Source organism: Macaca nemestrina, chromosome 16 (genome assembly GCF_043159975.1).
Source record: "Macaca nemestrina isolate mMacNem1 chromosome 16, mMacNem.hap1, whole genome shotgun sequence".
NCBI classification, from domain to species: Eukaryota; Metazoa; Chordata; class Mammalia; order Primates; family Cercopithecidae; genus Macaca; species Macaca nemestrina.
In genome coordinates, this window is record NC_092140.1 from 64904047 (window position 1) to 64921123 (window position 17077).

The 17077-nt window shown below is 36.5% G+C and overlaps 1 pseudogene; it reads left to right on the top strand.

Moving 5' to 3' along the window:
* The first annotated feature begins 12795 nt into the window (after window positions 1–12795).
* LOC112427397 (small nucleolar RNA U3) lies at window positions 12796–12876 on the top strand (annotated as a pseudogene).
* The last annotated feature ends 4201 nt before the right edge of the window (window positions 12877–17077 follow it).

The window sequence follows — 17077 nt, forward strand, 5'->3', positions numbered from 1 at the left end:
TTTTTAATTACTATATAGTTTTTATCGTTAATAGTAAAGGATTAGCTATTTTAATAATGAATTAAAATTTGTGCCCACAATAGAATACTGTTTATTATTTAGCGAAGATAAGATAAAAGATGCTTAGTAAAAGATTGATAATCTCCAAATACCAAAATAATAGAGAAGATGAATGCAGAAATGTTACATTTTATATAACAAAAAAAAGTTAAAGAGATGAAATAACAAGGAGCAAATCAAATCTGAAAGCATATAAACAGAATAAAGAAATAAATTAAAGCCAATGATTTCTTTTTTTCTTTTAGAAGATGTTTACTAGGCTAGCGCCCCCCACCCCGCCCCGCACATCCCCTCCCGCCCCGCCCCGCGCCCGGCGCCAAACACCCCCAACTATCGCTGTATTCTCTGCAAACTTTTGGTTGTGAAATCAAGCCGCTATCTTGCTTTACATCCTGAGGGCTTGGCTGGTAACTGCTTGGCAAGGCTTTGTTTAGCAATCTTGCCTGAAGGGATGAGCCCTGAGGTTCCATATCCTAGCCCTGTCTCTTAAAGCGCCCCATCCAGGGGCTGGGTTTTTTTCTGCCTATGTGTATACTGTGTGTGATGTCTATAAAAATAGCTCTAATTAATTTGACCTAAAGAAAGACAAGTGCCTGGATCAATTTTTTTTTTTTTTTCTTTTTTTAAGGGGAGGTAAAAGCTGTGGTACCTTTCAGTTCACATGACTTTAATCTTAAAGAAATAAAAACAGCCCGAAAGGGGACAGGATTATTTGATAGGTTTAGGTGCATGGGATTGCCAAAGCAGGTCAGATGCAAGGTTTGCTAAGTGTTTTGAGGTTATAAACTGCTTTTTGGGTTTTGAGAACCATTTGACTTGCTGGCTTCACAACTGGTAAGGCCCAGGGACATATGGAACTAACCATACCCTTAATTAAGAAGGTAACCTTGGATGTACTTAGCACTCAGTTAAAGCAACTTACCAAGTTTTACGTTAAAGTTAAAAATTGCTAGAAGTTAATTGAAACTACTAGAAGTAAATTTTCATGCAAGGTGTGTAAGAACAGTAAAATGTGTTTTTTAGTTAAAGGTTATAAGAAGGCCTTGAAATGTAAACTTTTGCCTAGGGTTAAAGGATTGTTCAGAGTTAAATGAGATAGCTGAAGGTTCAAAGAAGTGGTGGAAGAATTGTGGAAATTAATCTTGTAGAAGAGGTTCTCTGTGTGAACATATTGACTAAATTCAGAAAAGGATAGTATGTGGTTTTTCTGTAAATTGGGCATTGAAATAGAAGCATAACAAGGTTTTCCTGAGGTGGTAATCTGCTCTTTGGCAAAAGTTGTAAAGGGTTATAAAAGGTTTTTGCTTCTTTAAAATTTCTGAGTCTTCATTTTGGAAAAATAAATAATTTATGGTAATCTGGAATTCTATTACATAACATCAAGTGTTTTAAACCTCAAACATTTAACAGCCTTCTCAAAATCAAACTTCAGTTTCAAATTTGTCTTTCCTGGCACCTGTCTTTTTTAATACTTCAGAAGGCCCCATGAAGTGTCCAGACAAGAGAGGTAAACAGGATTATTTGACATGTTTAGGTGCATGGGATTGTCAAAATAATGTTCAGTCTTCTTTAGGTTGTATATTGATGAATGCTAATATATGTTCAAAAATTGTATGGGATTTCTAAAATTCTAACGTCTGAGTGTGTGCTATCACAATTAAGGTTGCTATATTAAGTTATTGTAAACCACAGAGAAAACCAAAGTTCCTTGTCAATTGTGTTTCTAACCATAACTACCCTGAACATTTTGCTATTCACAGACAATTGTCTTGTTTTAATCCCTTTCAAAGATGGTTTAAAATGAGCTATAGAATTTTAACAGGTGCTCTCAAATACGTGCTTCTGATAATCTCTGTACTTTAGAGATTGTGCATTGGAATGAAGGAAAATGTACAGGACTCATGAAGAGCCGAAATGCTCATGAATATCAAGCAGAGATTGTGCATTGGAATGAAGGAAAATGTACAGGACTCATGAAGAGCTGAAATGCTCATGAATATCAAGCAGAGATTGTGCATTGGAATGAAGGAAAATGTACAGGACTCATGAAGAGCCGAAATGCTCATGAACATCAAGCAAAACAAGAATGAACTAAATAGACTGAACTCAGAAAGCTGAAGCAACCTTTTTGACTTTTGCTTGGAATATTGCTGATCCTTGTTTGGTTTTTCAGAGTCAAGGAAACATATTTTGAATTGTTTACAGCCTGTAATAATTGGATACGGTATACTATGAACAAAATTTAAAGCATCTTTGTTTCTCTCTGCCTGGTCCCTCTAGAATTTGGAAACTGTGAGTAATTTTAACTTATCGCAATATAGTCGTTTGCATCAGTGCAGTGAGAATCCATTTTTCTTTTGCAATAGGACACACTTGGAGAAACTGGTTATTTTACCAAGGCGTTGACTGGAAGCGTATGCTTCCCTTTAAAGAGTCAATTTTGACTTGCAGAGCCAGGAAAAGCCCAGTGGGGAAACTGTCCTCATACCTTTGTCTACACAGTCCCTGTACAGGGTTTCTGATCTGTGGTCAGTAAAGAATGTCACTTTCTAACACATCTAGGAGCTCCAAGTTTATTATGGAACCTTAAGAGGAAAGGATCACTCAACTCACAGGTATCTGAGGATTAACCCATGGCTGAGCTCGGCTGTAAAAGCTCTTATCTGAGATTCCTTGGGGAAGAAAGTTCCATCAAAGCCAATTCAAAAAACTTATGCAAAATAATTATACTTGCTGCACTTTATGCAAATAATCAGGCCAAGTGTAAAACTAAAGTCTATTTTGCAAACCACTCAGTCCTATGATGATTTTTCAACAAACATGAGGACTGGAAAGAGAGAGATCTTGTTTCAGAAAGTATGTTTGTTATTAAATTCTAAACTCACTAGTTGTTTTTAAATTTTTGCCTACATTTTAGACTAATCCTGCTTGTTCCTGTGAACCAACCAGCAATCTCCAGCTGCGGCTTAGAAAGAACAAGAGGGATGGGTAATGTAAAAATTGGGATCAATATCCTAGTTCTGAGCAATTATCCTGCAAATCCTGCCAGGTGATGGGACTAAATAGGATGCCCATCACGCAAAGTTTCTTTTTGGGGAAGGTAAGACCAAGAAAGCTAACCAAAGCCAAGCACTATGCACCTAAATCATAGCAAGCATAACTATAGCTACCAGTTATCTGGGTGTGTCACAAGACATCCTTTCCCTTCCCTTGTTGAAGGAGGACTCAGTTCCACAGTTTTCACTTAGTATTCAGCTTATGATAAGGAGTTCATGCAACTCCCCTGAGACACATTTTTGTCCAGGACTCAATTCCAAGCGTTGAGTCAAAGCACTAGGCAAGAAAACTGGATCTGAGGAATCCAGAGGAAGATGATAATGGAAGTTAAAAGGCACAGCGCAGGTGTGCGTGACTGATTCCTGCCAATTAAGCCAACCCTGAGCTTCTGTTTCATAAATAAAGGCCACATTAATATCCATGGCATAAATGAGGTCTAGGGAACTCCAAGGATACCAACAGTCATGGGGAGAGAGGCATAGGTGAGAGCAGATAATTCCTATTCTCTAGGCCCTCCCTGCTTCATGAGTGCAAGCCATTTTGGCACTCATGGTGGCACCTGCCAAGGTCACCAGGACTCGGAGATGCAAGGATGGAAGAGGAAAAGAGGACACTCTTCCCTCTCTCCCTCATGTGCCCTGGTATCTGCTAGGAAGAGAAGGGAACCAGGGACGCCTGCTTATCTCTTTCTAGATGCATAGCCATTCATCTTCAGTCTGTACCCCTTTCGAATGCATCCTAAACCCTTGGGACTCCTTTTAAAAATGCTTGCTTTTTCATTTCATTGCCCAGTTCTCGCTTCACTGATACGTAATTGTGTCTCTGTACTACAGGACATTCCCCTCAGATGCATCCTCCAAACTGGAAAGAGTTAATTTCCCAAACCTTAAACTGCTTGGCTCAGGACTGGGCTCCAGGCAAGGGAACCCAGAAGCCCAACATGCCGGCAAAAGGGTAAAGTTTTTTGTTTTGTTTTGTTTTGTTTTTAACCAGTCGAGCTTTTGGCCTCTTTCTCTCTGTGCAAACTGGTAAAGGACCTTGGAATTTTTGAGCTGTCCTTAACCCTCCCCTTGTTTCATTTTGATACATGTTTTCTAATAGCCAGGTTTGTCTGTTCTTGCCTTCAGGCCATCAGATTCCAAACAGTCATGCAACCAGAGCCTCTGATGATGGCCCCTTCTTCTGGATAGGCTTCTGAGGGAGCTCTCACTGCTGTTTCCCCAAAACAGTGCCCCTGTCAGCAGGAAGCAGTTAAGATCTGTCTTTGTCCTTATCCTTAATCTACAGGCAGTTACATGTACTTCTTCAGAAGAAGGAAAGAGACAACCAGGTGGGAGGGGGTCCCTGGAGAAACTCTAACCCGCCTGCCCACTGTGGTGGTGCCTCGGGAAGTTCATGCCCTTCGCAGCAAGGAGGAGCCGGGCCCCTCTTTTTTCTAGGTGGAACCTGGGATTTGAATGGCTGGCAGGAAGCGCTCTAGCTGCGGGACTCTGGCCTTGCAAGAGTCCCTGTTTTCCCTTTTATTACCCTTTTCATCCAATAAAACCCTGCTTTCCACACCCTTTAAACAATCTGTGAGCCTAAATTTTCGTGACGGTGGGACGGACAAGAACTCCTCCTTTAGCTGAACTAAGGAAAAGTCCTGCAACAATTTGATCATAAGTTAGAAATAAACCACTGTTGTACAACATTTAGAGTTTTGAATTTTTACTGACACACAGTTTATTTTATCCAGAATGATAGACTGCTAGCTAGAGAAGTGTTTTATTCAGACTCATGGAATACTATCAAAAGAATATTCTATAGAGAATTTTAAGAATTATATTTAATCCCCTTTGAATTCAGTTAACTTATATGTACCAGCTATTTTGTGCCCGACTCTGTTAGGATGGTGATTCAGCAGAAAAAATAAATAAATAAATAAAACTTTTCTCCTCATGGAACTTACATTCTAGTGGAAGAAGAAAAGCAAACCATTACTTAAATTATATTAAGTGTTAGAACTTGATATGTATCATGGAAATAAATAAAGCAAGAAGAGTTAATGGAGAGTTCAGCTGTACAGAAGTGTGATGGTTGATTTAGGTGTCAACATGGCTGGATTAAAGGATATCCAGATAGGATATCCAGGTACAGTATTAATTATTCTCAGTGTTTAAGAGACACTGAACCCATCCTCTTCTGCTGCAAGGGAAACCCAAGTGGTTGGCTGTTTGGTAAGAATGATTGGGATGCTCCAGGTGTGTCTGTGAGCGTACACCTGAAGGAGATTGGTGTGTGAATCAGTGGGTTGAGTAGGGAAGATCTGCCTACCATGATAGCGGGCGCAATCCAATCAGCTGGGAGGCAGGATGAAACAAAAAGGTAGGGGAAGGGTAAAGTTTTGCCCCCTCTCTCCCAGAGCTGCAATGCCCTTCCTCTCTCGCCCTTTGTAAGGTACACAGATGTGTTTTGGTCAGGCATAGGCCAAAGTAAACATCCCGGCCAAAGTGACTCAGTGAGTTTGGAGTGCAGGTGCATGATGTTATATAACCTTGTTTGTGTAACCTCTACTTGTTTGTGTAAGCTCATACTTGGCTAGGAGCCACTGTTGTTTGTAAAAGGTATAGCTGCTGTGCTGATACTGTGCACAGGGCTCACACATGTACCCAGAGAAAGAGAGAAAGCCAGAGTTGTCTGTCTTACAGACACACAGGGTGGAGCCAGGGCATGGCTCTCTGTCTTGTGCCTAGGGAGAGAGAGTAACACTACTGATCCCTGTAAGGGAAACTCAGTTACCTCAAAGGTGGGCAGGTGGGAGGCCAGGACTTGGTTTGTGCCTAGAGGGAAAGGGTTAAGCTGCTGACCCTGTCCTTGCAGACCACAGAGTGCAGCTGTGGGTGTGGGGGCAGCAGGATCCACAGAGCCAGCTGCTGAGAGGAGCCAGAGCAGACAGCCAAGATAAAGGCGGACCGTGTGAAAGACTGCTAATGAGAGAGCTGCTGAATAAAACTACATTTCACCTGCCTACATCCCCCTAAGTGTCCTTTCAGCTACTTGTCACCCATCCACCCACTCCCTTCGGACCTCATCATGGGCTGGAACCTTGGCATAGTTGTGATTAACACCCTTGGATGTGAGAACTCCAGCCTTTGGGCTCTGGGACTCACACCAGTGGCCCCCTAGGCTCCCAGTCCTTCAGCTTTGGACTGAAAGTTTAATATTGACTGCTTTATTCTAAGGCCTTTGGTCCTGGGCTGAGCCATGTAACCAGCTTTCCTGGTTTTTCTGCTTTGCAGACAGCCTGTCCTGAGACTTTTTCAGCCTCCTTCATCAAGTGAGCCCATTCTCCTAATAGATTATTTTTCATCTTTCTCTATATATAGTCTATTGTTTCTGTCTCTTAGTAAAACCCTGAGTAAAACGGGTGGTTAAACTTTAAAATAAATACTCAGGGAACATGTCAGTGTTAAGGTAACATTTTCCCAAAAGCTTCAATAAGGCAAAGGAGCAAGACTGGAGGGTATCTCGCTGATGAGAAGTCTAGGCAGAAAGAACAGCCTGGTCAAAGATCCTGAGCTGTGAACATAATCACAGGAAGGAAAACAATGAAGCTGTACCAGAGCGAGTGGGCGCAGTCAAAGCAGGAGATGAGGGTCCAGAGGGGCAATGTTATTTAGATCACATAAGCTTTCTCATTTTGTTTTTTATACTGAGGGAAATTGGCAGTCCCTGGAGTGTTTAAACAGAACGCAGCAAGATGCAGTCAACATTTGCTGTTGTACTGTCAGAATCCAGTTGACCTGTTGGAAGGCTTTAGTTCTAGTCCAGGAAAGAAATGATAGTGACTTCAACAGGATAGTAGCAGAATTCTTTTGGTTGAATTCTGAATATAATTTGAAGATAGAGCCAATTAGATATGATGGCTGATTAAGAAAAGAATGTGATTTAAAAGAAGGTGTTAAGGATGACTCAAATCATTGCCTGAGTGACTGGAAAATGGAACTGCTATTAACTCAGAAAAATCTAGAGGAGTTAATGATTTTGGGGGAAGCATGACAATCAGGAATCCATTACATTAATGGGCATATTGACTTTGAGTTGTCAATTAGACATCCAAGTAAATTTTATGTATGATCTAGAGTTGATGGGAATTGACCAGGCTGCAGATAAAAATTTAGGAATCATATAGATTGCTTTTGAAGCCATAAGGCAGGGCAGCGCATTTCCAAGGAAATGAGAGTTGAGATCTGATTTTATATTGACTTGTATTATAATTTTTGCTAAGTGAGTGAGGAAGATTAGGATTATAATCAGTTTTAGAAGTCCTAGTTAGGATAGAAATGTTCACTAGACTTACAGGTATAAATATGTTGCTTGTCAGAGCCATTATCTGTAATGCATGATATATTCAAAGCGAAGCAAAATATATGCAGTATGTCTTCTTTTTTCTTATCAAGATTATGTTATCTCAGTATTTTATAGGTGAGTCAATAGATGTGGTCAGTTACCTGAGTTATATTCCTTAATTCCCTGAGAGAATAAAAACATTTAAAAAATTATGTGCAGCATTGTTTATTAAAAATAAATGTCTGATAAACATAAGTAAAAATGAGAAACGTTACTAACTCATTTGAAATGAGAAAAGGATTACAACTATATTTAAATACTTTGTGAATTATATTACTCTAGTTCTGGATTAAATGTTGATTGTGATGATAATGTTAAATTCTAAAAGCAATTTAGGAAAGAAATGAGAAAACACTAACAACAATAGAAAAGTAGAAGAAATTATCAAACACTATACTCTAAATTATGGTTTTTATAGGAGAGATTTATGAAATTTTAGTTCTATTTGGTTTCTATAGGGGGAATTCAGAATATCATCAAGTAACAGATAATCTATACAAAATACAGAAGAAATGTATATATATAGATAGATTTTGGTATATATAATTTGTATATACATAATTTGAAAGTAGAGCCAATTGGATATGATGACTGATTAGGAAGAATACATATATATATGAATATATATATGGATATATATATGAATATATATGGATATATATATGAATATATATATGGATATATATATGAATATATATGGATATATATATGAATATATATATGGATATATATATGAATATATATGGATATATATATGAATATATATATGGATATATATATATATATATTCTTTTCCAAATCTGCAAAAATACATCTTTCTTCCTTCCAAAAATAAAAGCAAACACAAAAATATCAAGGTACAGACAGAAATAAACAGATATGATAGCTGGCATAGTAACTGTTAGATGTTCCACTGAACATCAATAATTTCACAAATACCCAATATCAGATGAGGTCACTCTATAATGCTGAGGAAAACAAACAATCAAACAAAATTTATCTGTAATCACTTCTGAGTACAAATAAAAAACACTGTCCAAGGAACAAAAAAGGCCAAATAGCCTCATTTCCAGGCTTCCATGAGTGCCTACTGCTTTTTAACAAATCACAGTTTTAGTCTTGCTCTTTTGTTTTCATCCTTCTAGAAAACAGTGATTAATACACTGACCCAGATTCCCTTAAGGTTTCGCTCAGCTTGACTACAGTTTAGACAGACTTCTTTCTCACTATAGGTCCCTGAGCTCACTTTTCTCAGAGCATTTCTTCAGAAAATTTGCTATTTTATATTCTTTTTCTGCACCATTGAGATGTAAATCTTCTCTTAGTCTCTTACCAGTGCTCTGACCCTGAAGTGTCTTTCTTAAGGATATGAGAGCAATTAAGAAAGATAGCACCTCTATCTCCCTGTCCCTGTTGGAGAGTAAAAGCCTAATTTCACTAATTAGCAAACACTGGTGGCCTAATCACCTTGACCAATTTCCTGCCTAATGTCCTCCAGTACTTTTAGATAGATCACCTCAGCATTAAAAATATCCTTCCATCTTTTGTTTCAGTGGAATGGAGTTCTCGCCCTGTCTTCTAATGCAATAGTATTAACCCAAATTGCAATGGTTTCTGATAAATTCTTTCTTGCTTGTTTAACTATGACAGATGTAAATTTTTATTTTCTGGACAATACTTAATAGGACATTACCGCTGCTTCTTACCTGCACTCAATCCTGAAATACCTGGTTCCTTGGATCATCCCAAAATCTTCTAATGCAACCCCATGTCCTACAAAAAGCACTTACTAATATCCTCTTCGTAAGATGCCTGCTTTGTTAGACCACTGATTTGTTTCTGGTAAACTTGGCTGCTGAGCTGTAGGACAAATGTCACCTATAAATACAAGGGAGTGAATTCTAAATTAATCAAGAAAATAAGAATCCAAAGTCATTAAAATATCTCAAACAGATCACAATTAAATGTAGTTTGTGGAGGAATTAAATAATAGTTCTTGATGAAACTGTTAAAATGCAATATAAACACAAACATACTCTACAATTTTTCAGATTTCATTAAGTTACCAGATAAATATAAAACTAAATGATACTTATGCATACACATTCAGAGCATCATTAGAAAATAAGGAAAAACTATTCTGTAATACTGCAAAGTGTTTTAAATCATTTTCTTACAAGGGTATGCCTTTTAAGCTGAGACTTGAAAGGCAAGTAGAAATTAGACAAGAAAAGGCCTGTGAGTTTAATAAAATTTAAGTGGAAGAGCTAAATGAGTTGGGGCATAAAATTTGATGAGTCCAGGTTTACGAGAAATGCTCAGATGACTTGACGTGTGAATTCTCTCAAATATTCACAAATCAAATAATAATAATCCTCCATTTATTTCAGAGAATACAGGAGAAGGGAACAATTCCTATCTCATACCTTGATACTTGGACATAGACATCACAGGAACACATAAATGAACATCAATATCCTTTATGCACATAAACACATAAACATTAATGTTATACTACCAAACCAAATTCAAGACCATATACAAAATAATTATATGTCAAGTACAAGTAGAATGTATCCAAGGAGTACCGATTCTTTTATAACCTGAGAATCAATCAATGTAATAGCCATGTTAATACAAAGGGTACAGAAAATAAACTGCATAATCATCTTAATTAAGGCATAAAAATAGACTAAATCAAATATTCATATAAGTAAAACAAATTAACAAACTAGAAAAAGCAGAAAAATTTATAATTCCGATAAATAGCATTTACAAAAACCTCACAGCAAACATTATATATAATGATGAAAAACAGGATACATTCTCTCTGAGATCAAGAACAAGGAAAGAATGTCTTCTTTTACCACTTCTATTCAACAGTGTCCTGGAGACTCTACTTTGTACAATAAGGCATAAATTAAATAATTAAAACTGTCTTTATTCCCAGATAACTTGATAATATATGAAGAAAATATTATATCAAGGAATCCAGAAATAACTATTAGTACCAAAAAACAAGTTTGGTAAGACTGAAAGATTCAAAATTAGTATGAAAATAAATTGTATTTCTATAATCTAGTAACAAGAAAACAGCAAAAACAAACAAACAAACAAACAAAAAAATGTGGGAAGCAACTCCATTCACAGTAGCTCCAAAAAGGAAAGAAAAATGCATAAATTTAACAGAAGTCAATCAGAACCACAAAACATTGCTGAAATTAAATAATATTTAAATGAATGGAGAAACATTCCATGTTCCATATTCCTAAATTGGAAGACACAATATTATCAAGATGACAATTTTCATATTTAATTTTAATTTTTTCCCCTTCCTAGAAAAATCCAGCAGTCTCCTCAGTCTCCTTGTAAAATCTGCCAAGTTGATGCTCATATTTATATAGAAATCGAACGCACTTAGAATAGCAAAAAACAATATTGTGAAAGAAGAACAAAGCTGGAGGACTTAAACGTCTTGATTTCAAAACTTACTATGAAACTATAGTAATTAATGTAGTGTGTGGTACTGGCATAAAGACAGACATATAGATCAATGTAATAGAATTGAGATCCAGAAATAAACCATTGCTTTTATTGATTTTTCTACAAATGTTTCAAAATAATGAACTGTGGAAAATAGTCTTTTCAACAAATTGCGTTCACATTAAAACAGGCCGAATTTATACTTTTAACCCATATCATAATAAATAATGAAACATAGACCTAAAACATACACAAGACAATACAGGAGAATATTTTGTGACCATAAATTAGGCCACAAACTCTAACATATGACATCAAAAGCATGTTCCATCAAAAATGATAAATTTGAAATTATCAAAATAAATATTATTCAAAAGACTCCATTAAGAAAATGAAAAGACAGGCCACGTTGGGGAAAAGTATTTTCAAATAATATCTGATAAAGAACTTAATCAGAATGTACGAAGAATTTCATAACATTGAAACTATGAGAACAACTCAGTTTTAAAATAGGAAAATCTTAAATAGATATGTTACCAAAAAATAGCTAACAAGCACATTAAAACATTCAACATTTTTAGAGAAATGCAAATTAAAACTCCAATGAGATGTCACTATATGCCGCTACATGGCTATAATCAGAGACAGGTAATAATGTGTTTTCAAGGATGTAGAGAAATCAGGACTATCATATATTATTGGTGAGAATATAAAATGGTGTTGTTGCTTTGGGAAACATTTTGGCAAGTTCTTAAATGTTAAACATAAATTTACCATTTGACACAACAGTTACACTACTAGGAATTTACTCGAAAGTAAAAAACCATACTCACACAGGTATGTGCACAGTATTTATAACAGCATTTTTATATCCAAAAACTGGAAAAAAATCCAGATGCCAAACAAAAAAATGAATGAATGAATGGATAAACAACAATGGTATATCCATATAAGGATATACTTTTCAGCAACAAAAAGCAACAACTGATGCCTCCAGTTTTGTTCTTTTGCTCAGGATTGTCCAAAGTTCCTTTTTGGCATCACACTACCTGACTTTAAACTACAGTATAAGATTACGGTAACCAAAATAGCATGGTACTGGTATAAAACAGGCATATAGACCAAAGAAGCAGAATAAAGAACTCAGAAATAAAACCACACATCTGCAACCATCTGATCTTCTACAAACCTGACAAAAACAAGCAATGGTGAAAAGATTTCCCATTTAACAAATGGGGCTGGGAGAACTGGTTATCCATATGCAGAAAATTGAAACTGAACCCCTTCCCTGCACCTATACAAAAAAATTAACTCAATATGTGTTAAAGACTTAAATGTAAAGTCCCAAACTATAACAACCCTAGACGAAAATCTAGGCAATATCATTCAGGACATAAGCATGGGCAAAGATTTTATGGTGAAATCTCCAAAAGCAATTGCAGCAAAAGCAAACATTGACAAATAGGATCTAATTAAGCTAAAAAACTTCTTCACAGCACAAGAAACTATCATCAGAGTGAATGGACAACCTATAGAATGGGAGAAAAGCTTTGCTGTCTATCTGACAAAGGTGTAATATCCAGAATCTACAAGGAACTTACGCAAATTTACAAGAAAGAAACAACCCCATTAAAAAGTGAGGAGAAAACATGGATAGACAATTTTCAAGAAAAGATATACATATGACCAACAAACATATGGAAAAAACGATCAATGCCACTGATTATTACAACAAGGCAAATCAAAACCACAGTGAGATACCATTTTGTGCCAGTCAGAATGGCGATTGTTAAAATGTCAAGAGACAAGACTACACTTTCAGGGATCATTTCTGTAGTTTGTTACTAGAGAAGCTTCTCTGAACGTGTAGAGCACCAGAACACATAGACACAGGGAGGGGGATATCACACACTGGGGCCTGTCAGGGGGTAGGGGGCTAGGGGAGGGATAGCATTAGGAGAAATACCTAATGTAGGTGATGGGTTGATGGGTGCAGCAAACCACATGGCACGTGTATACCCATGTAATAAAACTGCATGTTCTGCACATGTACCCCAGAACTTAAAGTATAATAAAAAATAAAAATAAAAAAAATAAAGAGCATGCTTACAAAATTAAGACTGAATTTCAGAAAGGTCCTCCATCATTATTTTAGTTGATGGAATTCATTAGGCTCTCTTTCCTTAAAACATATCATCAAGTATGATATGGCGGGTACTCTTTTTAAAAAGGCGGGGAGAAGGGAAAAAAGGAGAGGAGGAAATAAGATTTACAAAAAGTGGAGTTGAAAGGAGAATCGAGGGGAAGAAAGGAGGATGAGAGAAGAGGACAGAAAAGGAAACAGGAAGAGGAAGGGGGCGTAAGGGGAAAAGAAGTAAAAAGCACGCCTGTGAATGGTTAGCCCTGTCTTACCATACAGGATTAAAAAGATTAAGTATTGCTTCTCAGCCTTTGGCTAAGATAAAGTATAAAACCTGAAGTAGCTGCAAAAGGGAAACAATAGTTGAAACTGTTCCTGTGCAAAATGTTTTGTTTTAAATAACGTTTTGTTTTAAATAAATGTTTTGTTTTAAATAAAGGAGTTTAAGTCAAAATGTCAAGAGACAACAGATGCTGGTGAGGTTGCAGAGAAATAGGAATTCTTTTACACTCTTGGTGGGAATGTCAGTTAGTTCAACCATTGTGGAAGAAAGTGTGATGATTCCTCAAAGATTTAGAACCAGAAATACCATGTGACCCAGCAATTCCATTACCAGGTCTATACCCAAAGGAATATAAATCATTCTATAATAAAGATACATGCACACATGTTCATTGCAGCACAATTCACAATAGCAAAGACATGGAATCAATCCAAATGCCCATCAATGATAGACTGGTTAAAGAAAATGTGGTACATCTACATGATAGAATACTATGGAGCCATAAAAAGGAGTGAGATCATGTCCTTTGCAGGGACATGGATGAAGCTGGAAGCCATTATCCTCAGCAAACGAACACAGGAACAGAAAACCAAGCACTACAGGTTCTTATTTATAAGCAGTAGCTGAACAATGAGAACACCTGGAAACCGGGAGGGGAATAACACACACTGGGACCTGTTGAGAGAGTGCACCAGGGGAGGAGCATTAGAAAAAGAGCTGATGTATGCTGGACTTAATACGTAGGTGATGGGTTGATAGGTGACAGCAAACCTCAAGGCACTCGTTTACCTAAGCAACAAACCTGCACATCCTGCACATATGCCGGGACTTAGAAAATAAAATAAAATAAAATAAAATAAAATAAAATAAAATAAAATAAAATGATAAAACAATTCAAAAAAAGAGCAACAACTGATACATTCTGCAGCATAAATAAACCTCAAAATTGGGCTAAGTGAAAGAAGTCAGATGCAAAAAACTATACATTGTTTAATTCAAATTATTTACATTGTCCAAAAATGGCAAATTTACAGTGATGGAAAGAAAGATCAAAGGCAGTATAAGGTTGAGGGTGTGTGGGAGGGTAGATTCATGATTGCCAGGCAAAGTTTTGGGGTAACTGAAGTGTTCTAACATTGGGTTGTGGTGAACAATTGTACAATTTTGATAAAAATAAAGATAATAGGGGAGAAGTCAGTTTCTTTATTGAGGCACCTCACTAAGGAGGTGATAATGGAGTTAGGACCTGTAGGATGGGAAGGATACAAGCTATGTGAGAGTATGGAGGCAAGGATTCAGGTTGTCAAATAACCTGGGTTAGCTTCCCAGGTAAAGACAAAGATCCTGAGCAGGTTTTAGAACAGCAAAAGAAAGAAGATACCAGAGAATGCACTTCTGATCACTGGCGGTCTCCAGTAGGGAACTTTGTCTCTAACTCATCAGGCAGCCTTTTATTAACTGCCTCTAGCAAAGGGGCTTTATAGGCATGCACATGGCCACACATTCAGAGGGACTGGGATTTGTTTAATTATTTGTTTTGTCATCTTGAAATTCTGAATACTTTTATCTTTGAACTTGGATTTTGTAAGTGAAACCCAAAGGGGTGATGGAGAATTCATGTTGGTAGGGAGATAAGCATAATATGATGTTCTACCATTATTAATTACCATCCATTTACCTACAATGTTTTCAATGCCCCATGAGCACATAATTCCAGTGGAACCAGAATGCTTGGGAGTTCAGTGAGAGTCAAAATGAGTAGTATTCAGAGTAAGAGAGTTATGCCTATGTCTGAACACGGAGGATGGGAATGCTGACAGCCCGACAGCCCTGAGACGACACACTTTCGATTTGAAACACAACTTTCTTTGAATGCAGAAAGAAGGCAAAGATGTTCTAAGAAACACAAACAATTAAGAAATGATATAAACTTTCTTACTTATGTTACTTTCCTGTATTAGCCAGTGAATTACACTGAAAATGATAGAGAAGGAAAGGCAAAGATAGGACAATCCTTTCCTATCTTTGCCTTTCTGTGGAGTGTTGGTAGTGAGTGGATACAGCACAAAGTAAGACAGTTGAGTTAATTTCTTGCAGAATTTTCACTCTTCTAGTAATAACAAAATACATATGCATACATGAGCTACAAAATAGAAATAGTGTAATTTCCTTGATTCCATAACCGAACAAAATGTTCTTATATTTGCATTTTGAAACTGACATTATACAATGCAAAGACGAACAGCAAACTTTATGGCAATAAAGTAAAATTTTACTTTTTCTTTACTTAGAATAACATTAGTTAGCAAACTTAAAAATGTAACAAATTTAAAGTTTGTAGAAAATGAGAAAAAAGCTTACGATTTTGGTATCTTTATTGTCACATTTTACCATACATTACTAATAAAAAAATCCATGATTTTTATTTTGCATTGAGCCTTGCAAACTAAATGGCTAGTTCTAATTGCTGAGAGATTTTATCAAACTTACTATTCTGAGGAGGTTAGAGGTTTAAAAACTCTACCTTGCCCAGATGTTACACTTTTCCCTGGTTTAGGTGTATGATCAGAGGTGAGATTTGCATGTGTGAGTTATTATGAGACAGTGTTTAATTCCTTAGATTTATATTGTGCCTTCAATTTGAAAAGCTAAATCTGAGCTTGCAAATTTTGCCAATAAATAATTGTCATTGTCCTGTCTTTGCTGTGAAATTGACTAAGACTTTTGAGAGCAGCCTTCTGGGTTATCAAACCAAACTGCTGCTTGCTCACTCCCACATCCCACAGTTATTTTGGTATAAGCGTATATGGCAGATTTTCACTGAAAAAATACAACAATACAGTCATTCTTCAGTAGGCATAAGGGATTGTTTCCATGACCCCCACACATAAAATCTGCAGATGCTCAAGTCTCATACAAAACAGTGTAATATTTGCGTATAACCTATGCATATCCTCCTGCATACTTTAAATCATCTCTAGATTTCTGATAAGAATTAGTACAAGGTAAACACTATGGAAATAGTTGTATTTTCAAATTTGTATTATTTGTATGGTATTATTTTTATCGTCATATTTTTATTTCTTTCCAAATATTTTTGATTCACAGTTTATTGAATTCATGGATGTGGAACCCACAAATGTGGAGGACAGACTGTATTCCTTGTTGAAACTTTGAGTTCTTTACATTTACTAGATTATGGATTTTCTTTCTTCTTCTTTTTTTGTTTTTTTTTTTTCGCATGTCAGAGGTTATTTTCTTAAATCATTTTTCTCTTTTTTAACTTGTATTTCAGATTCAGGACGTATATGTGCAAGTTGGTACCTGAGTATATTGCATGATATCGAGGTCTGTGGTATAAATAATCCCATCACCAGGTACTGGGAATAGTGTCCAACAGTTTTTCAACCTTTAACCCCACCTCTCTTCTCCTACCACTATAGTAGTCCCTCATCTTTATGTCCATGAATAATACTCAATGTTTAGCTCCCATTTATAAGTGGGATCATACTATATTTGCTCCTGTGTTAATTTGCTTAGGAAAATGGCCTCTAACTGCATCTGTGTTGCTGCATTTTATTCATTTTTCTGGCTGCATAGTATTTCATGGTGTTTGGGCAAAAGACGTGAACAGACACTTCTCAAAATGGCCATACACATGGCCA